The sequence below is a fragment of the Schistocerca gregaria genome, chromosome 3 (genome assembly GCF_023897955.1).
Source record: "Schistocerca gregaria isolate iqSchGreg1 chromosome 3, iqSchGreg1.2, whole genome shotgun sequence".
Classification (NCBI taxonomy): domain Eukaryota; kingdom Metazoa; phylum Arthropoda; class Insecta; order Orthoptera; family Acrididae; genus Schistocerca; species Schistocerca gregaria.
This window is the reverse complement of record NC_064922.1, coordinates 576,064,056-576,090,230: the sequence shown is the minus strand read 5'-3', so window position 1 is coordinate 576,090,230 and position 26,175 is coordinate 576,064,056.

Sequence of the window (26,175 nt, the reverse complement as noted above, 5' to 3'; positions counted from 1 at the left end):
TGTAAATTAGTAATACAAACTACCATAGAACACAGCAACTTGGCTGAACAGGAGGCAACAAAATTTAGGCAACGGAATAATTTTTGGTTGACTTAGACAACGATTCAATCATTGCCTAACTTCAGTGCAAAAATTAAGTTCCATGAAACCTCTGACAGATTAAGCAAATCCAGTACTATGTCACATAGCTATGAATAAATCGTGACACTAAATTAACCAAAGTAATACGAGTAACGAGTGAGCAAATGGAATACCACAGACTAACACAAGAATGCCTAAATGCATGTCACACCTTCCCACAGTGAGACAGACTCACTTCCGAGGGCAGAAACGAGAACAGAAGCCGAGAGCAGAACCATGTTAAGCTGAAGGCCCTACGATGAAGGACGAACACCCACGTCACCAGCTAACCGCTACGACCACCCCCAGCCCATGTTAAAAGCTAGAGCCCTCCAGAAGAGCAGTATAGATCTTACGATAAGACTAAAAGGACCACATCAGCTACTAGTTTTAGCGTGAGACTTTTTCGCGTCTCTGTTACGTCAGGACCAACCCCCAGGCCATGTTAAAAGATAGAGCCTTCCAGAAGAACAGTATAGATCTTACCATAACACTAAAAGGACCACACCAGTGACAAGTTTTAGCATGTTACGTTGCAAACCTTAAAAACATTGCCCCACCACGAAAAGTATAACGTTCCTCATTGGATAGACATAATTTCTGTAGGCAGGGCTTAAGGTTAACATTGAGACCCTGATTGGTCAGAAGAAAAGACAGCCAGATAGTTTTTTTAAACCAACTTCGGTAAATTGTAGAAAGGAGAAGTTTGGAGAAAGTTGCTTCTGAGAAGGCGAGGTGAGCGGAGCTGTGCTGCCCATCGCCCCCTGAGGACAGCGACAAGGTAATGAACGCATGTGATGCCACATAACAGTGCATAAAGCTTCACTCAGAACTGTAGAAGTCTCATCTGTTAAGCCCCCTTTTTGCGTTATACTAGTGTCGATCGTGAATTAAAGTTCATGGTGTTCACATTTGCCATTTGAAGTAAAAATCTGAAAAGCGATGATTTTTCTGTTATATAGTTACTGAGAAGCCACAGCAGCCACTGTCATTCTCGACAAGTTAGATAAGTAATTAAAGATAATTGAGGGTCACTGTGGACCATTTTTATAATTTTCTTTTTTGTGAAACGTGATTTAAACCTAGATTATGGTTTCCAATGGTAAACTTAAACGCTTTTTCGACGTTATTTTACCAGCTAACTAAAAATCGGAAAGCCTTGAACCCCTTCCACTAAATTTAGTTAGTATTAAGATTCTTTTACAGGGAGTGCAGTGGAGCTGACGCTGAAATCATTAGGTATTTGGTTATATCATCGCTACTCGCACTGAACTCTTCTCAATTCTACATGTAATGTATGCTCTGGCGTCTCTTACCAGCAACAGGTCCCAGGTTCAAACTAGTCAATTCCCTAAAAAAGACGGTCAGAGCGTCGTTGCGCGAAAGTGGTAGGGAGACACGGTATAGAACAAACTGACACCACGCAGAATGTTAGAAAACTTTGGTATAATTATTACATTTTCTGACTTACTGCACTATTGAAGCGGCCAAGAGACGAGCATGCAGGTGAACGCCGTGCGGCACCAGTGAAGTGACCTGAAACTCCCCGAATATCTTTATTAAGGCTCCCCGCCGCGATACTATGTACAGCGGTACGCACATATACATAGGAGGTAGATTGGCTTGCACAAGGTACAAAAGGGCAGTGTATTGACGGAGCTCTCATTTACACTCAGTTGATTCATGTGAAGAGGTTTCCTTCACTGAAAGATATAGAGCAGTGACGTTTGCTTACAGCTGTCAGTGGTATCAGACATACAACACAGTGAGAAATAATCGCAGAAATGAATGTGGGACGTACGACGAATCTCCGTTGGGACAGTGCTCCGAAATATGTCGTTCATGGGCTGCGGTAGCAGACGACCGATGTGAGTGCACTTACTAACAGCACGATCTCCCCTGCTGCGCCTCTCCTGGGTTCGTGACTGTATCAGTTTGACCTTACACGACTGTAAAAAGGGTCAGATGAGGCCCGATTTCAGTTGGTAAGAGGTGACGGCTGGGTACGAGTGTGACACAGAGATCAGGAAACCATGGACCCATGTTGTCAACAAGGCACTTCGAATGGTGGCTCCATAATGATGTGGGCTGCGTTTTCTTGGAATGCATTGCGGCCTCTGATTATTCGGCTTCTTGGAAACCATATGCAGTCAGACATACCATATGCGGTTACCAAACAAGAATGGAATTTTTATGAATGAAAATGCGGCGTGTCACCAGGCCACAGTTGTTCCGCATTTCTGGACAGTTGGAGCAAATTTTACGACCAACCAGATCGCCCAACCTGAATCTCACGTAACATTCATGGCGCGTAATCGAGAGGTCATTTCATACGCTAAATCCTAAACCTTAAACTCTTTCATAGATATGTAATGCTCCAGAGATAGCATGTCTTAATATTTCTGCAGGTGAATTCGACCGACTCGCTGAGCGCATATCTCATCCAGTTGCTCACTACGCCGGTCAAAGGGATGTCCTACACGATATTAGGTTGTATCCCATTACTTCTGTCACGTCTGTGAAGAGCTGTGATTCTAATATAAGTGAAGTTAGTAGAAAATGGATAGCTGGCCGGTGTGGTCGAGCGGTTCTAGGCGCTTCAGTCTGGAACCTCGCGACCGCTACGGTAGCAGGCTCGAATCCTGCCTCGGGCATGGATGTGTGTGATGTACTTAGGTTAGTTAGGTTTAAGAACTTCTAAGAGCTCAGAGCCGTTTGAAACGTATTTTTTTTTAACCATAAAATCTGACGGAAGAGAAAGAAACCTCCATGAATGCAGCGGCAGAGTGGTGGGCGTTGTTACACACACAATCCAACCTCTAGTTTACGTGTTTTGTTATGTATTTTTATTGCTGGTTTTAAATCTCCGTAGGTTCGTCGATAGCTTCAAAACTATTATATATATCGTAAATTTGAATAGTGCAACAAAATGAGAGATAAAAATGGTATGACAGAGTTGTGCCATGTCATAACTGTTATAATATGTAAGGACGCGCGAAGTATGACTTTCCTGTAACCACTTCAACGGAGAATGCAGTTGGTTAACTCCTGCTTGAAGTATTTCACATAGAATTAAATACAAGACGTCAAAATGGATTGGAATGATATCGCGCAACTAATGGTGCAACATGAATTTAAACATCACTTATGTATCCTAAGACATAAATTACTCTATGAAACACACTGAGTTTACAGAAGTCTTGGAATACCTATTAATCCATACTACTGGCCATTAAAATTGGTACACCACGATGACGACGTGCTGCTGACGCGAAATTTAACCGATAGGATGAAGATGCTGCGATATACAAATGATCAGCTTTTCAGAGCATCACACAAAGTTGCCGATGTTGGCGACACCTACAACGTGCTGACATGAGGAAAGTTTCCAACCGGTTTCTCATACACAAACAGCAGTTGACCGGCGTTGCCTGGTGAAACGTTGTTGTGATGCCTCGTGTAAGGAGGAGAAATGCGTACCATCACGTTTCCGACTTTGATAAAGGTCGGGTTGTAGCCTATCGCGATTGCGGTTTATCGTATCGCGACAATGCTGCTCGCCTTGGTCGAGATCCAATGACTGTTAGCAGAATATGGAATCGGTGGGTTCAGGACAGTAATACGGAACGCCGTGCTGGATCCCAACGGCCTCGTATCACTAGCAGTCGAGATGACAGGAATCTTGTCCTCATTGGTGTAACGTATCGTGCAGCCACGTCTCGATCCCTGAGTCCACAAATGGGGACGTTTGAAAGACAACAACCATCTGCATGAAAAATTCGACGACGTTTGCAGCAGTATGGACTATCAGCTCGGAGACCATGTTTGCGGTTACCCTTGACGCTGAATCACAGATAGGAGCGTGTGCGATGGTGTACTCAACGACGAACCTGGGTGCACGAATGGCAAATCGTCATTTTTTTCGGATGAATCCATATTCTGTTTACAGCATCGTGATAGTTGCATCCGTGTTTGGCGACATCGTGGTGAACGCACATTGGAAGCGTGTATTCGTCATCGCCATACTGGCGTTTCACCCGGCGTGATGGTATGGGGTGCCATTGGTTACACGTCTCGGTCAAATCTTGTTCGCACTGACGGCACTTTGAACAGTGGTCGTTACATTTCAGATGTGTTACGACCCGTGGCTCTACCCTTCATTCGATCCCTGCGAAACCCTACGTTTCAGCAGGATAAGGCACGACCGCATGTTGCAGGTCCTCTACAGGCCTTTCAGGATACAAAAAATGTTCTACTGCTGCCCTGGCCAGCACATTCACCAGGTATATGGCTGACTGAAAATGGTGGCCGAGCAACTGGCTCGTCACAATACGCCAGTCACTACTCTTGATGAATTGTGGTATCGTGTTGATGCTGCATGGGCAGCTGTACCTGTACACGCCATCCAAGCTCTGTTTGACTCAATGCCCAGGCGTATCAAGGCCGTTGTTACGGCCAGAGGTGGTTTTTCTGGGTACTAATCTCTCAGAATCTACGCACCCAAATTGCGTGAAAATGTAGTAACATGTCAGTTCTAGTATAATATATTTGTCCAATGAATGCCCGTTTATCATCAATATTTCTTCTTGGTGTAGCAATTTCAATGGCCTGTAGTGTAGTATCGGATCTCCTTTTGCCCAGCGTAGTGCAGAAACTTGACGTTCCATGAATTTTACAGGTCGTTGGAAGCCCCTTCTACAAATATTGGGTCATGCTACCTGTAAATCAGTCAGTAATTGCAAAAACGTTGCCAGTGGAGGATGTTGTACACGAACTGTCAACTCGTTTTTGTCCCATAAAAGTTGGATGGGATTCACATCGGGTGAATTGGGTGGCCAAAACGATCTCTCGAACTGTCCAGGATATTCTTTAAACAAACTGCGAACAATTGTGACCTTTTGCCATGACATTGTTGTATGAGAACATGATGTCCACGAATTGCCCAAGACATCCATTTTCCTGTCAATAATCGGATCTGTAGGACCAGACAACCCAAGCCATTCCATGTTAACACGGACCATACAACGGATCCACCACTAGCTAATTCAGTGCCTTGTTGACAATTTGGGTCCATTACTTCATGGGATCGGCACCACACTCTAACCCTGGCATCAGCTCTTACCAACTGAATTCGAGTCTCATCTGACGAAGCCACGGTTTCCTAATCGTCTAGTGTCCAAACGAAATGGTCGCGAGCTCATGAGAGATGCTACAGATGATGTGCTGTTAACAAAGGCCCTCGCGTCGATCGTCCACTGGCATTCCCCAGTAACGCCAAATTTCACCGCAGTGTTCCAACGGGTACGTTCGTAGTGCGTCCCACGTTCGTTTCTGCTGTTATTTCATGCAGAGTTGCAGGTCTGGTACCACTGACAACACTACGCAATCGCTGCTGCTCTCGCTCGTTATGTGAAGGCCGTCTGCCACTGTGTTGCGTGTGGTGAGCGCGAATACCTGGTGTTATCGGCACACTCTTGGCACTGTGAATCTGGGAGTATTGAATTCCCTGACAATTTCCTAAATTGAATGTTTCATGCGTCTGGTTCAAATTACTATTCCACGTTCGCAGTCTTAATTCCCAACGTGCGGCCATAACGACGTCGGAAACCTTTTCTCATGAATCACCTGAGCACATATGAAAGCTCCTTCAATGTACTGCAGTTTTGTACCTTGTGTAAGCGATACTACAGAAATTTCTATATTTGCATGTTTTTGCGGACTGGGGCCGTGCACTTTTATTACAATCTCGCTGCCTTTGAAAAAGACTAATTAAGGTGTCCTGCTTGGTCGGACGATAGTGTTCCTGGGCAGCCTACACTCAAAGAAAGTAACAAAAAAATAACAAACAATGAAGTATGTTACTCAACTTTCGTACCACGGGTTATAGCAGTCGTTTCATGCAGGTTCATCTCATCCGACATGTGTGTTCCAGAAACACAAACCAAATAATGTTCCATAAACTAATACCGGCAGAAAATTTTCCTTTTGTCGTAAGATACCATTTGAAGAACAGTTCCAGGCTAACAGTACTGAGTCAACTCTTTAGACTGTCGGTCTCTGTATATACACGATAATTTTATTCCTGTTTCTACTAAAGATTAAACACTGTCTGTTCATCAGACACTGTTTCTATCTCACTTCCCGACTTCAAGACTTGAAGACACCACGAACGGATGGCCGGAACACAATGAAGACTCGGACTGACTTCCAATTGACAACTGACATCTTCTGCTCGTGCCCCTACCTGGTGGCGCTGCTACTCCAGTCCGGTGAAGTTAGCACCACTTTCTCCAGAAATATATATATTTTTTCATTCTTCTTGATAGATATGCCATAGTTCTAGAGTTCTTTGTACATAGTTCTGCAGAATTTAGCAAACAAAATAATAATACTCAAAAATTTTCGTATCGAAACCATTCTTTGTCCATTTTTTTCAAAAAGTAAATTCGTACAACTGTTCTGAGGACAGATCTGAACAGAACACCAAGAGTTATATCGAAAATCCTACTATCAACATCTTTTTGTGGCGATGATACTTTCTCCACAGAAAAATATAAATTCGCACAACAGTTTTGGTGAACAGTTCTGGATTACACCCCAAGACATCTATCGATAATCATAATAACATTATTTCTGTTGATAATGGTTTGTAATATAATCTACTGCCGGCCGGTGTGGCCGTGCGGTTCTAGGCGCTGCAGTCCGGAAGCGCAGGACTGCTACGGTCGCAGGTTCGAATCCTGTCTCGGACATGGATGCGTGTGATGTCCTTAGGTTAGTTAGGTTTAAGTGGTTTTAAGTTCTACGGGACTGATTACCTAAGATGTTAAGTCCCATAGTGCTCAGAGCCATTTGAACCAGTATAATCACTTAATTGTGGGGCTCACTTACTCTACAAGAAAAAAAATATATATTCGTACAAAGGTTGTGATGACAGCTCTGGATAGTATTGTAAGAGTTCTATCGAAAATGCTAGTAACATATTTTGATCAGGTAACTGTTTACGAAGTATATGCACTTAATAAGGAATGTTTATGAGCATTTCCCGTGAAGTTTGCACGCCTTTTACAATTAGTATACATTTTTCTCATAGTTCTTTATATGTATCCTATAGTTCTAGAGTTCCCAGCTCAAAACACGAATAATTCTGCAAAATTTCGGGAAGTCAACAACAACTCGGTATAGTTTTGGTATAGTTAAAAATTGTTTCTCAGTTTGAAAAAGATAAATTAGTATAACAGTTCAGTTGGCGGTTCTGGATAGCACCCGAGGAGTTGTATTGAAAATGTTAAGAGCATTTTTGCTGCGATGATAGTTTATGCGATCACTAGCGTTGAAGCTACCACTGTCGTAACTGCGACGCTGACGTCACTTCCCGATTGCTTAAAAGCTGCAGTTCACGTGTTCACTGTTTCCAGATGTAGTGCCACAACTTTTGCATTTTTGCTGTGCTTTGTTTATTACTTTTCGGTCTTGAGAGGTCTCAGGGACGTATCGTAGCTTTTATTATCCTTCAGTCGGGTGCAGCTGTTCAGATTGATACACGTCGAAATTTTCCGTAAATTACTTTTCATCAATTAGCAGTATTGGCGCCTTCTCGTTAATAGCTTCCCTTCTCCACATACTTTCAATTGTTGTGTGATTCTGTAAATTACTTGTCAACAATTGGCAGCACTGGCTCCTTCCTGTTATAGGTACCTTTCTGTGTATGCTTTTCATTATTGTCTGATTCAGTATCAACGCTAGTGCTTTGTTGATGACATATGAGCAGATTGCTCATTTTTATCCACTGCGCCCTTTTGTATTTTATTTCAACAATTGATGTTTATCAACGTAGTAAGTTGTATGAAGCTAATCCAGAATGTAAAATGCACTTAAATTCTTTGTGCACTGTTTGATTGTCAGTGTCCGCTGTCTAAACGTCAAATATCAAAATAATACACTGCACTTGATTGCCTTATTTTATAAGAATTTTATTATTTTAAGTGAAATCTACAAGGTCATGTTGAAGAACTCCAAAGCATATGGTTCGAAGAGAATAATATTATTCGCGTTTTACCTAGACCAATAGGCGCAGCCAAAGCATCATTTGTTATGCTGTAATTGTCTCACAGATGACAATACTCTGTCTAGTGTAGTTTTGTATTCTAATCAGCATTTAGAGAGTGTCAGATCTTCATTTCAGCGTGAGAGAGACGGGTAAAATCAATAAATGTTTTTGAATTGAAGGCCTTCTTCAGGAACTTGTTTTTAACTGTTGTTAACAAAAGTAACAGATAATGCCTGGAAGATCTGTATGGAACTGATGGGGATGGCAGTGAAAAATTTCGCCTCGTAATGAACATAAAATGTTTCAAATTGATTGTGGGGTGCCTTAGATTTTACAGTCGCGCTATTCGTGATGAAAGGGGACTATTAGACAAGTTAACAGCAATTCGAAAAATATTTACTTTGTTTGTACGCAACTACCGGAAATCTTCTGCTGTCGGAGAAAATGCTATAATAGACAAGAAGCTGAGAGGATTCTGTAGAAGGTGCAATTTTTGCCAATATGTACCTATCGAAACAAACAAATATGGCTTTAAAATCCATACTTTTGTGCATTCGTATGTATTTTACCTGTACAATTTGGAAATATACACTGTGTTGCAACCAGAAGGGTTGCACCAACCGAGCAGTAAACATTTCGATGGTGTTCTGTGACCGTGTAAACCTATATATCAGTCAGTTCGAAATGTGAAAGCGGACAACTGGTTTACTAGTATTACATTGATAATGGAGCTCTGAATGGAGAATTTGTCTTTTGTTTACACGATGAAGAGAAACAGGCTTGTGATTTCTCTAGAGTTTGCTGTCAGTAAAGGAAGGGCTGCCCACAGTTACTTTTTTAGCTTCTACAAGACTGAACTCTGCACCTAAAAAGGGGAAATGTGTGATACCGGCATCACGTTTGCATGAAGATAATTCGTTTGTGCTGACACTGGAGATAAACGGAAGACATTCATTGTAAATTTTACAGTAGCGTCAAGTGTGGTATTTTCGCTACGGATAAGCTGAACGCTTTGTACAACACTGCAAGAAATGAGCACCATTGGTCCATGGTTATATTTTTGTGATGGTCAATACGGTTAGAGTCTATGCACAAGTGATTTATTGTAAGCAACAGTAAGAACTGTATCAGAAGGAAAGGGCTCCTGAAGCAGGTATCTTATGCTTTGTTGTTTTCTTCGCTATATTCTGGAGAACTATTAAAATTTTGTACAAAGAACTCTAGAACTATGGCAATTCTATCAAGTACTCTGAAAAAATATATATATTTCGGAAAAAAAAGGATGCTAACTTCACAGTAAGTGAAAAGGTTTCCTCCTTAGATTGCAGGTATTTCGTAAACTATTAGCTGCACAAATAAAAATTTTATTAGGATTTTCGATGGAACTCTTGGTGTTCTATTCCGAACGGTCCTCAGAACTGTTATATGAATTTACATTTTGAGAAAATTGACAACTAATGTTTTCGAGACGAAAATTTTTTCGAGTATTGCTGTTTTCCTCACTAAATCCTGCTCAAATATTGAAAGTTTGTACAAAGAATTCTAGAACTATGACATATCTATCAAGAACTCTGGAAAAAATATACATTTCTTAAAAAAAGGGCACCAGCTTCACAGCGTAAGTGAAAAGATTGTCTCCTGAAATTGCAATTATCTCGTAAACTATTAGCTGCACAAAAAATATTATTTGGATTTTCGATAGAACACTTGGGTGTTCCGTTCTGAACTGTCCTCAGAACCGTTATATGAATTTACATTTAGCGGAAATTGACAGAGAATGTTTTCAATAGGAATTTTTTATTGAGTATTGTTATTTTCTTCGTTAAATTCTGCAGAACTAATTAAATTTTGTACAAAGGACTGTAGAACTATGGCACATGTATCAAGAACGATGAAAAATGCACATTTTTCAAAAAAAGGGGCTAACTTCACACGACTTGTGACTAGTCTCCAGGGGGCGTGATTTTCGCGGACAGCCTGCTTAGGTGGAGCGCAGCGATATTCCTGCGGAAGGATTGCGTAGTGGGCACACTCGAATACGGTTTTAATGCCTGCTCTGTACACAGGATCCTCCAACACTGAAATCGACCTTCCAGTAATATTGGTAACTATGTCGCGTTCCCTTCCTATGCGTGCTCTAAACAATCTAAAAAAACACAGTTAATTTTGTACTTGTTTTGGCCAGGATACATGCTAGTCTTCTGTGGTGGATGTACCAGATGGAGCAAAGTTCTCTGGAGGCGGCGATGGAGTAGTTCCGCATGTGACTTGCCATCTCTTGGTTGGGAGTGGTAAGATGCCAAAAATAACTGTAGAGCTTGTTCCCGACTATGGGGAGCAAGAACCTGTTTATATACCGTGTAGAAGTACGTACAGAACGTCCAGCTTCCCCGTAAAACTACAGATATGATGGTGCACTTATGATATGTCGAATGCCAATGACACCACAGAGAATTTTAAACGCACTTGACAGAAGCTACTGCCAATTGTCTGAGACAGTTCAGGGACTCCTTTAGCGCAAAAAAACAGAAGTCGGCGCTAAGATTGTGTCTGTGAAGCAGTCGTAAACTGAACCGGCACAGTAAACGGAAACTTTCAAAGAACATACACCTGTATTAATCAGCAAATGTTCCAGAGTGGACCAACATAATGTGTATACAGTCACTGCCATGAGCGTTGGATTGGCTAAACAAAAATTTTTGAACATAAACAATTTAATGCTTCTCATAGGATTGACAATGTGCTATTAACGGTTCTATTTGGGAATCCATAACGACCCGAGCACAGTGGCGTGGGAAAATTGTTTTGTTCTGACTATGCCCCAATGACCTCTACGCAACAAATAAAGACCCAAACTTTACACTTTGGTATGATTCTGTGTGAAAAAGAATCACACCTTGCTGAATTGAAAGGCAATGTCCGTGAGTTCTGAATTACTTTAGTTGTGCATGGCCAGTCAGTGTTTATATACCGAACCAAAATTTGGAAACCGCGCGGCATTAGCCGAGCTGTCTAAGGCGTTGGAGTCATGTACTGTGCGGAAGATCCCGGCGGAGGTTCGAGTCCTCCCTCGGGCATGGGTGTGTGTGTTTGTCCTTAGCATGATTTAGGTTAAGTAGTGTGTAAGCTAAGGGACTGATGACGTTTGCAGTTGTCCCATTAGATTTCACACACATTTTTTGAAAATTTGAAAATATTGATTCGTAGCTGTTTCCTGAACAACTCTCATGTGCGTGAAGGAAAAGTCTTGATATGACTATGCGTCTCTTCTTTACAACTAGGTTTATTCGTGCCACATTGTGTTGCCAATGTAGTGCACTCCTAGAGTTCAGAATCTGCCTTAGGTGAGGTTTACACATCGAAACCTATGAGATACAGAAGTTTCAATAAGATATGTCCCAAATATATAAAGTACACTCCTTCCTCCTTCCATCTCCCTATGCACTGAAATTATTTCCGAAAATTAGGAGTTGTTTGGCTGTTTGAACGTAAATGATTAGCATTATTTACGAGCGGTTCTCATGACTGTAGGCTGTTCTGTGGGTTATTTTTAACTGTTGACAATTATCAAGCGTGTGTTAGAGCATAATAAATGAGTTATGTAGAAGTGGTTTGTAGATCTGTATGGTGTGGGACATGTCGGCGCGTGTCTTCTGTGATACATATACTCCATCCCTAAATATAACAAATTCGTTCCTCGACCCACGGCCCTAGTGCAGGCTTAGTCCTTTTACCCAAAACTTTTAGGAAGAAGTTGAGTCCTGGTTACTCAGTTTAGTGGTGACGAGCTTCGTTTGCAACATTATTCTTAGGATTCTTAGGTTGGTGACGGAAGCGCAAGTGAGCTTTGCTTACGGGCAGAATTCAGACTTGGCGCAGGTTCCTAGGAGGGAGTTGTGGTCAGGTAGCTGACGTTAGTACAGGTCCTCGTTCCTTCCAAAAAGTTCGTTAGGTTGGTAGAGAAAGCGAAAGTGACCTTTATTTACTGCCAAAATTCAAACTCTGTGCCGGTTCCTAGGAAGACGTCGCGGTCTGGTCTTCGAAAAGTAGTTGAAATTACGTAGTTGAACACCTTTGAATATGTATATGAAATTGTAAATTTAATTATTTAATATGATTAAAACTGAAATGGAATTAAGTACTTATGTAGTTGATAGGTTAGATGAGCGATGTTGGAGTTAGCATATTTACAGAAGACTATGTCAGTCGCGTGTATGGAGGGGGCTATCGGATGTCAGAAGGGCGGCAGTGCAGCGAATGTCCAGTTATAACGGGAGAAAGAGTCAATTAGCAAGTGGTCAAGTAACGACCAAACGTGCTGTTATACATGAATGGCGGATTCCACTGTCGAGGAAACTTTGGCGCCAAAAGTGTAGCACGACGTTCTCGGTCACACAAAGACACGTGGTGGATGGTGAACGATCAGCATCGACAGATTTGATATCGCCCAGAAAAACAACTTTCTTGCCAAAAACGTGGCAGGGCGTTCATTGTGGAACGACCGACCGTTGTGTGATTCAGCTACGAGGCAAACAATTTGGATGGGAAACGTGTGGAGGCGAGGAATTCATGTGGTGAACAGACAAGGGACCATTGTGATGTCAAATTCAGCAAGTTCCAGAGTGTCCAGCGAAAACATGTCTACGACATGGGAGCGATCGCTGGACCCGCGGCAAGCGCTGGCCGTCCCCAGCGCACCAGCCGCTGGAGAGAGGCGCCAGCCCAGCGTGAGCGGCTGCCTCACGTGACAGGCGTCGGCAGTGGGTCAGCTCGCTGGACGGCGGGGCCTGGGGGCGGCGACGTTTTCAACTAATTCAGGTGGAGCGCGGACATCAAATTTGTGTACTGATTGTGTTGGAGAACTGATGACTGTACTGCTTGAAATAAAGACTACAGTCCCTTTCCCCCTGCAAAATCAGAGCACGTGACTTAGGTTACTATAAGTGCACTTTACGATTTGACGCAATTTTGATAGGTTACCAAAGAAAATAGGTAAGTGACGGAGAAAGTTCGTACATTTCATAGATTATGGTGTTGCCATTTGAACTTGTGACACATTTTTTGTAATGGATGTAACGCAAATGGCTTTTTCCCACCGAAATCAGACATTTTGAATAAATATTAAATGATAATAATGAATAGAAGTGCAGTTTTGGAGACATTATAGAGTTGGAATTGGAAATAGGAGTAATTTTCTAGTGCAGGTAGGCCAATAATAATAATAATAATAATAATAACTTACACAAGGAATAACTTGTCTAAAACCTAAAGATCAATCAGACACAGCAAACTCAGCAAAATATCACCCCATAACATGCCTATAAACAATATACAAAATATTAACTTCAGTCATTACACAGAAATAAATGACAGATACAACACAGAACAAAATTATAAATGAAGAAAAGATGGCTCTGAGCACTGTGGGGCTTAACATCTATGGTCATCAGTCCCTTAGAACTTAGAACTACTTAAACCTAACTAACAAAACACCCAGCCATCACGAGGCAGAGAAAATCCCTGACCCCGCCGGGATTCGAACCAGGGAACACGGGTGTGGGAAGCGAGAACGCTACCGCACGACCACGAGATGCGGGTTATAAATGAAGAACAGAAAGGCTTCAGCAAAGGAGCACGAGGATGTAAAGAGCAACTGATAATAGATACAGAGCTGACATGCTGTTGTGGTCTGCAGTCCTGAGACTGGTTTGATGCAGCTCTCCATGCTACTCTATCCTGTGCAAGCTTCTTCATCTCCCAGTACGTACTGCAGCCTACATCCTTCTGAATCTGCTTAGCGTATTCATCTCTTGGTCTCCCTCTACGATTTTACCCTCCACGCTTCCCTCCAATACTATATTGGTGATCCCTCAATGTTTCAGAACGTTTCCTACCAACCGATCCCTTCTTCTAGTCAAGTTGTGCCACAAGCTCCTCTTCTCTCCCATTCTATCCAATAGCTCCTCATTAGTTATGTGATCAACCCATCTAATCTTCAGCATTGTTCTGTAGCACCACATTTCGAAAGCTTCTATTTTCTTCTTGTCTAAGCTATTTATCGTCCACGTTTCACTTCCATACATGGCTACACTCCATACAAATACTTTCAGAAATGACTTCCTGACATTTAAATCTATACTCGATGTTAACAAATTCTTCTTCCTCTGAAACCCTTTCCTCGCCATTTCCAGTCTACATTTTATGTCCTCTCTTCTTCGACCATGATCGGTTATTTTTCTCACGAAAGAGCGAAACTCCTTTACTACGTTAAGTGTCTCATATCCTAATCTAATTCCCTGAACATGACCCGACTTGATTCGACTACATTCCATTATCCTCATTTTGTTTTTGTTGATGTTCATCTTATATCCTCCTTTCTAGACACTGTCCATTCCGTTCAACTGCTCTTTCAAGTCCTTTGCTATCTCTGACGGAATTACAATATCATGGGCGAACCTCGAAGTATATATTTCTTCTCCATGGATTTTAATACCTACTCCGAACTTTTCGTTCAACTGCTCTTCCTAGTCCTTAGCTGTCTCTGACAGAATTACAATGTCATTGGCGAACCTCAAAGTTTTTATTTCTTCTTCATAAATTTTAATACCTACTCCGAACTTTTCTTTTGTTTCCTTTATTGCTTGCTCAATATACAGATTGAATAACATCGGGGAGAGACTACAACCCTGTCTCACTCCCTTCCCAGCCACTGATTCCCTTTCATGTCCCTCGACTCTTGTAACTGCCATCTGGTCTCTGTACAAATTGTAAATAGCCTTTCGCTCTCTGTATTTTACCCCTGCCCCTTAAGAATTTGAAAGATAGTATTCCAATCAACATAGTCAAAAGCTTTTTCTAAGTATCCAAATGCTAGAAACGTAGGTTTGCCTTTCTTTAATCTTTCTTCTAAGATAAGTCGTAGGGTCAGTATTGCCTCACGTGTTTCAACATTTCTACGGAATCCAAACTGATCTTCCCTGAGGTCGGCTTTTATCTGTTTTCCCATTCGTCTGTAAAGAATTCGCGTTTATATTTTGCATCTGTGACTTATTATACTGATAGTTCGGTAATTTTCACATCTGTCAACACCTGCTTTCTTTGCGATTGGGTTTATTATATTCTTCTTGAAGTCTGAGGGTATTTCGCCTATCTCATACATCTTGCTCCCCAGATGGTACAGTTTGTCAGGACTGGCTCTCCCTAGGTTGTCAGTAGTTCCAATGGAATGTTGTCTACTCTGGGGGCCTTGGTTCGACTCAGGCCTTTCAGTGCTCCTTCAAACTCTTCACGCAATATCATATCTCCCATTTCATCTTCATCTACATCCTCTTCCATTTCCATAATATTGTCCTCAAGTACATCGCCCTTGTATAGGCCCTCTGTATACTCCTTCCACCTTTCTGCTTTCCCTTCTTTGCTTAGAACAGGGTTTCCATCAAAGCGCTTGATATTCATGCAAGTGGTTCTCCTTCTCCAAAGGTCTCTTTAATTTTCCTGTAGGGAGTATCTATTTTACCCCTAGTGAGGTAGGCCTATATATTCTTACATTTGTTCTCTAGCCATCCCTTCTTAGCGATTTGGCGCTTCGTGTCGATATCATTTTTGAGACGTTTGTATTGCTTTTTGCCTGCTCCATTTACTGCAGTTTTATATTTTCTCCTTTCATCGATTAAATTCAATATTTCTTTTGTTACCCAAGGGTTTCTACTAGCCTAGTCAAGCTAAAACTAAACAAAGGTCGCTGCACTACGCATACATTGATTACCAAAAAGCTTTTGATAGTCAACCCCACTCATGGTTACTACAGATGTCGGAAACATACAAAATAGATCCTAAATTAATGCAGTTCCTAAACATAGTAATGAAAAACTGGAAAACCACTCTTAATTTCCAAACAAATTCAAATAATATTACATCACAGCCAATATAGATTAAGCGTGAAATATACCAAGGAGATTCATTAAGTCCCTTCAAGTTCTGCCTTGCTCTGAACCCACTATCCAACATGCTAAATAATACAAATTATATATATTATTACTGGAACATAGCCACACAAAATAACACATTTGTTATACATGGATGATCTAATACTACTGGCAGAACAAATCAACAGCTCAACCAATTACTTAAGATAACAGAAGAATTCAGCAATGATATAAATATGGCTTTTGGGACAGACAAATGTAAGAAAAATAGCATAGTCAAGGGAAAACGCACTAAACAAGAAGATTACATATTGGATAACTACAGCGACTGCATAGAAGCGATGGAAGAAACAGATGCCTATAAATATCTAGGATACAGACAAAAAATAGAAATAGATAATAGAAATATTAAAGAAGAACTAAAAGAAAAATATAGACAAAGACTAACAAAAATACTGAAAACAGAATTGACAGCAAGAAACAAGACAAAAGCTATAAATATTTATGCTATACCAATATTGACCTACTCATTTGGAGTAGTGAAATGGAGTAACACAGACCTAGAAGCAGTCAATACACTTACACGATCACAACGCCACATTTATAGAATACATCATATACATTCCGCAACAGAAAGATTTACATTAAGCAGAAAGGAAGTAGGAAGGGGATTTATCGACATAAAAAACCTACATTATGGACAGGTAGACAATTTAAGAAAATAATTTATAGAATGAGCAGAAACAAGCAAAATACACAAAGCAATCACTCATATAAATACATCAGCTAGACCGTTGCAATTTATAACCACTTCTACAACCCTTTGGATCACATAACATCAACAGGTACACAGAGAGTAAATTTGAAAAAGAAAACACTACATGGCCAGCACCCGTATCATCTAACACAGCCACACATCCATGAAGATGCATCCAACACATGGCTAAGAAAGGGCAATATATACAGTGAGATGGAAGGATTCACGATTGCAAGACAGAATCAAACAAAAAACACCAGATATTACAGCAGCATATTATTAAAGATTCCAATACCACAACAGATAAATGCCAACTTTGCAAACAACAAACAGAAACAGTAGATCACATCACAAGCGGATGTACAATACTAGCAAATACAGAATACCCCAGAAGACATGACACTGTAGGAAAAATAATACATCAGCAACTTGCCATTCAACATAAACTAATAAAACAACATGTTCCAACATACAAGTATGCACCACAAACTGTACTGGAGAACGATGAAAACAAATTATACTGGAACAGAACCATTATAATAGATAAAACAACAACACGTAACAAATCTTACATCATACTCACCAATAAAAAGAAGGAATTAACACAACTGATCGTAATATCCATACCCAACACAACTCCATTGACGCTGTAGTTCCACCTGTCTAAGCAATTGTGGATTGTCGCTGGACAAATAATGAATGTTTCTAGTATGTACCTGTCCTTTGAGAAGGAACATTCATCGGTAGAAAGAACACTCATTGGAGAAGAAGTTCGGCTTGCGGAGGATTTCCTGTTGTTCCCACTGAGAGAATTGTATACGATTCTGGAAATCATTCCCATTCATTTCTTGATGTAGGTGTATATGGTGAAGATGGAACCGGTGACGTTTAAGAATACGATGTACACTTGTTTTTGAATGCCAATTTCGTGTTCAAGCAGTCCTATGCTCACATGTGGATTCATAGAAACGAAACTAGAACAGTAACTACGGTAGCTTCGCCCGTGCGAGTGCTACGACGATTGCGTTGTCGTGGGTTTACGTCCCGTTTCCTGAAAAGTGGCAACAAGACAAGAAAACATCCGTCTGGAAGGTGGGTCCTTTCAAGATGTGGTTCTCTATGCAGTTCCACTGCCTGCGTAGCATTTGGCCTACCTTCATCAACAACATTAAAAGAAACGTTATGTCGATGCAGCTTATAAGAAGGACAGCCTTTAAAAGGACTAAACTAATGTACTAAATGTACCCGTGCATAAGAAAACCGTATTGCAGTTACTGTTCTGCTTACATTCGCCATAGATGAGTAGCATTTTTACCTGTTCTTCGTTGGTGTACGTTCTACTCACACAACTCTTCAACAGACGATTGTTGACGGAATAACGGATGTGCGTTGTACTTACGTTTACATTTGTACACTGTCAACGTCAGCACGTGGATGTGTTTCATTACACCGAGTATCTGCACTCCGCGCCGAAAGCATCGGCGTTCGTGTTGTGATATGTAATTACACGTTGTGTTTCAGTGCATGGGTCCCAGTGATACATTTTTGAATAGGTATTTAGGAGAGGAAATGAATTACCTAATAAAAATACAGGGTGCGATTTAAAAAAGTCATACCTGTGTTCATATCTTTGTAAAAAAACAAAACTATGTCGAAAGCTATCATGCTGATTGATGTCCCCCTGACGGCTAAAGAACATCTGCTGGAAATATTTTGTTGTTTGTATCCGGACAAACAGTTATTTAGGCTGGTCAAGATATATGGTACACCCCCTGCAGGTCTGGGGTTAAGAATAGCCCGCGGTATTCCTGCCTGTCGTAAGAGGCGACTAAAAGGAGTCTCCAACGTTTTGGCCTTCATGTGATGGTCCCGCAAGGAGATTGACCACAATATTTCAAAATTATCTGTTAGTGCGTACCATTTTGGGGAAGGACGCCTTTCGTGATGCATCATAAATACATCTTGCCCTAAGATCTGGCACATTCGTTATTGTCAAGGAGTTGGACTTACACCAAGCTTCTGGCCACATCGGCTGCAATATGTTCTGGGTAGCATACATTCCCTCCATTGTGCACTTCCATCTTTGCTAAATATATACATGAATATTCGATATCCGACAATCAGCATGGTAGCCATTCCATTGTGGTGGGGTCATCATGTACCTTGTTGGTGGTAGGCCCCTGACTACACAAGGATTACACTAATGATGCCTGAGCTGCTACCTTCCCACATATGCCTAGGAGAAGATTCCTATCTCTCTCGGGCATCAAGACTCCCAGCAAAGGCCATCCTGACAGGCGGTCTTCGCTCTGGCTGGGTGGTGCCTGTGGGGATGACCCGCAGTGAAGCGTGGTACATCATCTCTCGCTGGTGGGCCTCCACCAACAGTCTCTAAGCGATCAAGGTCTATCGTCAATGGCAAGAACTATGATCCGAGATCATTTCTCCCCATGGCCACTCCATGGGAGGAACGTATGGCTAAAGAAGACAGTGAAGATTATTCACCCAAGTATCTCATCTGTTCGAGAGTTGATAGTGTATCATTTATGTCAATGAATCATCAGATTTTTGTGAAGCATTTAGAGGACACGTTTGGAGAGGTGGAGGGCTTGTCCAAAATGTGCTGTGGGTCAGTTCTAATCAAAACAGCATCCTCTGCCGAGTCACGGAGGTTACTCGCTTGTGACAAGTTGGGGGATGTTTCAGTTACCATCTCACCACATAAGAGTTTAAATATGGTCCAGGATATTATATTCCATAGGGATCTTCTTCTGCAGTCAGATGATGAACTATGCGCCAACCTAGAACGACGAGGGGTTCACTTCGTCTGGCCTGTCCATCGGGGTCCGATGGATATTCAGGTAGACACCAGTGCCTTCATCTTGGCCTTCAAGGGTGACACGTTACCGAAAAAGGTCAATATGATGGTTTACTGTGATGTGAAGCCATATAACCCTCCTCCGATGTGGTGTTTTAAATGCAGGAAGTTTAGGCATATGTCATCCCGCCGTACCTTCGGTGTCAGGTGTTGAGATTGTGGATGTCCTTCGCAACCTCGCATCGCTGTTAACTGTGGAGTTCCCCTTGCTCTCCGGACTGTAGGATTTTCCAGAAAGAAAGGAAGATTTTGGAATATAAGACCGTGGACCACCTGACCTACACAGAGACTAAGCAAAAATACGAGAGACTATATCCTGTGCCAATGACATCCACCTACACTGCCGCTACGACAATTGTTCAACCGTCTCTTGCTTTGTCGCATACAGTTAGCTCTCTGATTTGTCAGAATCCACCTGCCCCCTTGATGGTGTAGGGCACTTCACTCTCTGTAGCTCCAGCTCAATCTAGAACAGGAGCAACACTCCACAACCATCAGGGACATCAGTTCCCACTTCCCAGCCAGAGATGCATATGCGTTCTTGGGCTTCTTTCGCCAGGAAGACACCATCCAGTGGCTGAAGCAACCACAGGTCGCTGGTCGTAGGGCTTCACAGTCCTCATCCATCCCTGAGACTGACCCAGTGAAGCCCTCCCATCCAGAATCACCGAAGACGCAGTGCCAAAAGCAGAAAAAGAAAAAGGCTTCCAAGAAACCCGCCATATCGGTGGCACCCATCCCATCGCTTCCTACAAGCTCAGCGTCTGAGAATGAGGTCGAGATTCTGGCGTCTGCTGAGGACCTTGATCGCGCTGGACTGTTGGAGGCAATGGATGTCACTCATGTGGGTACTCAATCAGTGGCAGCAGGTGGCCCAGCGGCGTAATCTGCCTCCTCAGTCCCTTCACGCCTTTCTCAGCCATGGTCAATGTTATCCTCCAGTGGAACTGCAGCGGTTTCTTCCACCATCTTACTGAGCTCCAAGAACTTCTCAGCCTTCCCCTTTTCATCTGCATTGCTCTTCAAGAGACTTGGTTTCCAGCAACGAGAAACCCTGCCCTCCGTGGCTATCGGGGTTTTTATTGGTACCGGGCAGCTTATGAAATGGTATCTGGTGGTGTCTGCATCTACATCCTTCACTCCCTTCACAGCGAGTCTGTCCCTCTAAAAAAGGCCTTTAGAGGCTGTCACTGATCGGGTGTGGATGCCTCAGGCTGTGACGGTGTGCAGTCCTTATTTTCAACCGGATAGTGATGTCCCACAGCATATCCTGGCTGCGCTGATTGCCCAATTGCCTCCCTTTTTCTGTTACTGGGGGACTTCAACGCCCAGAAACCTCAGTGGGGTGGATCAGTGTCAACAGGCTGAGGAGCCACTGTTGAGCGTGTGTCGGCACAGCTCAATCTTTCCTTTAATTGATGGTGCCTTCACACATTTCAGTGTGACACTTGGCACCTACTAAGCCATCGACCTTTCGATCTGCAGCCCTAGCCTCTTACCATGTTCCCAATGGCGCGTTGATGACGACTTATGCGGTAGTGACCCCTTTTCGATCTTTCTGTCACTGGCACTGCGCCACTCTTCTGGGCGCCCTTGCAGATGGGCTATGAATAAGACTGACTGGAACCTGTTTTCCTCCATTCCCAGTATTGAGCCTCTTTCCAATGACACCCTTGATGCTGTGGTTCACTCGCTAACCAACAGCATCGTTACTGCCTCAGAATCTGCCATTCCCTTTTATTCTGTGTCCACTCGGCGGAGGACTGTGCCTTTGTGGTCGCTTAAGATCGCTGAGGCGATTAAAGATCACAGGTGAGCGTTCCAGCGTCACAAGCGACATCCCTCATTAGAACACCTCATCGCCTTTAAACGGCTCTGTGTGCGGGCCTGCAGCCTCATTCGCCGACATAAGCAGGACTGCTGGGAACGGTATGTCTCCACCATTCACCTCCGTACCTCTCCATCGCAGGTATGAGCCACGATTAGGCGCCTCTGTGGCTATTGGGCCCGTGTCAGCGTCTCTGCATTCTAACTGAATGGAGCAGATTGTACTGAATCTGACATAATTGCAAGCCGCTTGGCATAGCATTTTTCTCTGAGGCCCGCTTCTGCAAATTACCGACTGGCCTTCCGCTCCCTGAAAGAGCGAATGGAACGTCGGAGCCTTTCGTTTCACTTGCGCCACCCTGAATCCTACAATGTTCCGTTCAGTGAGAGGGAATGCAAAGTGCCCTAGCCGCTTGCCCTGATACAGCTTCCGGGCCAGATCGCAACCACTGTCAAATGCTCAAACACATCTCGGCTTTCTGCCAGCGACGCCTCCTAGACCTTTACAGTCATATCTGGGTCTACAGTGAGTTCCCGTCGCAGTGGCTGGAAAGCGTCGTCTTCCCCGTTCTAAAACCTGACAAGAGACCACTCGAGGTAGACAGCTACCACCCCATTAGCCTCACCAACGTTATTTGCAAGTTGCTCGAACGCATGGTGAGCCAGCAACTGAGTTGGGTGCTCGAATCTCAGGGCCTTCTGGCTCCATCTCAGGGTGGGTTCCATAAGGGTCGCTGTGCCTCCAATAATCTGGTGACCTAGGAGTTTGCCATCTGTATGGCATTTGCCAGCCATCAGCACCTCGTTGCTGTCTTTTTTGACATGTGGAAGCCATACGACACGACATGGTTACATCACATCCTCTCTACGCTTTGTGGTTGGGGTCTTCGGGGTCCGCTGCTGATTTTCATACGAAACTTTCTGTCGCGTCGTACCTTCCACAGTGCAAGTTGTGGCCTCCCACTGTTCCTCCCGAGTTCTGGAGAACGGAGTAGTGCAGGGATCTGTCTTAAGCGGCTGCCTGCTTTAATTGCAATTAATGGACTAGCTGTGGCGGTGAGAACGTCTGTCTCAGCGTCCTTGTATGCTGACGAATTCTGCCTCTACTATAGCTTCATTGGCATTGGAGCTGCTGAACGTCAGCTGCAGGACGCTATCCGCAAGGCCCAGTCTTGGGCTGTAGCGCATGGCTTCCAGTTTTCGACTGCCAAGACCTGCATTATGCATTTCTGCCGGTGACACACTGTTCACCCTGAGCCACGGCTTTGTCTTGACAGCGAACCTCTTGATGTGGTGGAGACTCATCGGTTTTTGGGTGTGGTTTTTGATGCCGGGTTGACTTGGCTCCCTCACATTAAGCAGCTTAAGCAGATGTGTTGGCGGCATGTTAATGCTCTGCGTTGCTTGCGCCGACTGGTCTACCTTCTTACGGCTCTACCAGGCGTTAATACAGTCCCCGTTGGATTGTACGATCGCAGTTCGCTTCAGAGTGCCTCTTTCCGGGCTTGGGGTTTTCCCTCTTCCACCTCTTTTCTGGGTCCCTCTGCATACACCCCCATGGTGTCTGCCCTACCCATGTCTTCGGCTCGAATTGGCACAGGGCCCAAAGGACTCGATCCATCCTGAGGCCTTCACCTCTTGCTTTTTCCATACTTGCCACGTATCATGGCTCTGGAGTTGTCTACACTAATGGTTCGATGTCGATGTCGGTTATGCTCTCACTCTAGGGGACATTACGAACAACACGCATTGCCAGCTGGCTTCGGCGTTTTCACTGCTGAGCTGGGCGACGTGTCTCGTGCCCTAGAGTATATCCGCTCCTGCTCAGATGAGTCCTTTGTTATTTGTAGCGACTCCCTCAGCTGTTTACGGGCTATGGAGCAGTGTTTCCCTCGCTCTCATCTGGTGGTGGCTGTCCTGGAGTCCGTCCATACTCTTGCCTGTTGCGGCCAATCTGTGGTCTTTCTGTGGATCCCAGGCCATGCTGGGACCCCGGGCGATGAACATGTTGACCACCTGGCCAAACAGGCCACTAGTAAACCATCTCTGGACGTTGGCTTCCCAGAGATTGCTTTGCGAGCTGTCTTACGCCGCAAAGTTTTAGAACTTTTGGACATTGAATGGTGCAGCCTGACCACGCCAAACAAACTCCGTCCTGTCAAGGAGGCGACGAATGTGTGGCGGTCATCCATGCGAGCCACTTGCAGTGACTCTGTTGTCACTTTTCAGCTCCGCATTGGCCACACCTTCTTCACACTCAGCCATTTACTGCGCCATGAGGACCCACCTCTATGTCGTTGTGGGTCGGCTTTGACGGTGGTCCACATTTTGTTGGCCTGTCCCCTTTTAACTGTGCTCTAGCAGACATTTGCGCTGCCTGATACGCTCCCTGCCCTTTTCAGAGATGACACTGCTTTGGCAGGCTTAGGTTTGCATTTTATTTGGGCAGGGGGCTTTTATCCCTTAATCTAAGTGTTTGTCTTTCTTAGTGTTGAGTCTGGCCTTTGGCCTACGACTGTAGACTGGGTTTTTTAGTGTGTTTCTGGGTGGTTGGCTTTTCCTTCTTTGTCTCTATGGTTAGGCAACCACTGTCACACTCTGTGTGATTTTAATCCCTTTTGTCTGATCTCTGTATGAGTTTTTCTCGTCGTGTATCGTCTCTTGTCGTCTCCAGTCTTCATTTTTCTTCCATGTGGGTGTTTGAATTTTTTGGAAAAAAGGACCTATGACCATAGCAGTCTGGCCCCGTCAATCCCACAAACCAACCAAGAACCATAAACGGGATACCCTGTACAGTGTGTGTGTTTGTGTGTGTGTGTGTGTGTGTGTGTACATTAAAAATTTGGCAGAAGCGCTGTTCTTCATCGTCTATGCTTGTGAAAATTGTCTAACTGGGCAATGGTGAAATTTTACTTGGATATGTTCTATAAAGTTTTATGTTATAATATTTATAAAAGAATGAAAAGTACCGTAGCCTTGGGCAACAGGCACAGTACTAAGTGTAGATAGAAGTTAAGAGGCTGTGATTAATACGTTAGATGAATTATGATAATTTTCGTCATTTATACATTTTTGTTCGTGTTGGTAAAAATAAAATAGATATGCTTTACCTCATATCCATTACAATCCAAGTTGATAGTATAAATTCTTGGTATGACGGGGAGGTATTAACCTTGATAAAATTTTGGCTTTTGGAATGCCACACTAGCAATTTTTCAGTGTGTAGCCTCCTCTACAAAACTGTCATTGCAAGGAAGCATATTTTGTCCTTGAATAAGAATAAAAAAGACGAAAATGCTAATAAGACACAGGATGTACTAAATACCCACAGAATCATATGGTAGGGGATAGCAGTGATTGCAGAGGCAGTACTAATAATATGTACATGCTGTTTAATTACTGGAACTGCGGTGACGTGAAAAGATGGACACCCAGCCGTTTGGAGTAGAAGACTGTGAGGCAGCTAAGATGCAGCAGGTGCTCCTTTGCGACTGACGTAGCAGTGTCTTTCGAAGGACGACAGTGTAGCACGATTATGATATAGGGGGTGTGAGCTTTGTGCAGTTGACTTGGCTGGTGCCAGACACTGCACTGGCTGGCATAATACAGTCAGACATGACTACAGCAGTAAAAATACGAAGCCACATGATTTCTGCCAGACATGCTAGACGTTTCCAGGAGGATGAGAAAAAAGTAAACAGTGGGGTGTAAGTATATGGATCGCATGGGTACATGACATCTTGGGAAGCTGACCAAATATCGCTACGAGCTGTTATAATGGTGCGGGTGTTCCCCCCGGCAATGCTAAAGGAACAGAACCTATTGTTTCCTTTAGTATTCCAAAAGTGGAGAAATCGCGTCAGTGGGAAGATTTTGTCATGTCATCAGTGGATGGGTGGTGACGTAACTCTTACATCCCACTTTTTGTGCGGTGAAACAAGCTATAGGATGTAATGCATAAAAGGATTCCCTTCGGGTGTTTATGCCAATTATTACGCACTTTTATGAACATTTGCGAGATCTAAACGCTCGGGAGTGCTCTGTAGCAGACCGGATACATGTCCATCTGACAGTTATGGGTCAGCAAGGAGCATTAACGATAACATCATAAGAAGCAATGTTGTGCAACTTTAGTAGGGACCAAATCTGACTATTTGAGAGTAGGATATTAGAATCTTCCGTCACACTGTCCACAAACGAGACTTCAGATCCGCCTGGCGACAGTGATCTGAACATCCATTAGCTGAGAGTTTTGATATCCATATGCGAAAGAGACGAATGGAGTATCCTTATTGGCTGAGGGAAAAAGTGAGTGTCTCTCATGTGTGTCGGGAAGATGGTGCGAAGCTAGTAGCAAGACGCCACTCAAAACGCGAGGTCGAGTAACTGAAGGTTGCTCCAAAGTGACCATCGCAAGTAGGCTGTGGCAGTAGCAGAATACACCACTGACCACAAATATAGAAGTGATAAGCTAGATATAAAGTTAAAGTTAACTGTATTAATTTTCAGTGAACGCCACATGTCGTGGGCAGTATCTATAACAAGTACTGAAAATGATAATGGTGTTGTAAAGTGTTGAGTGTAAGGGCGCATCCTAGAGCTGTCATACTGGAAAGTC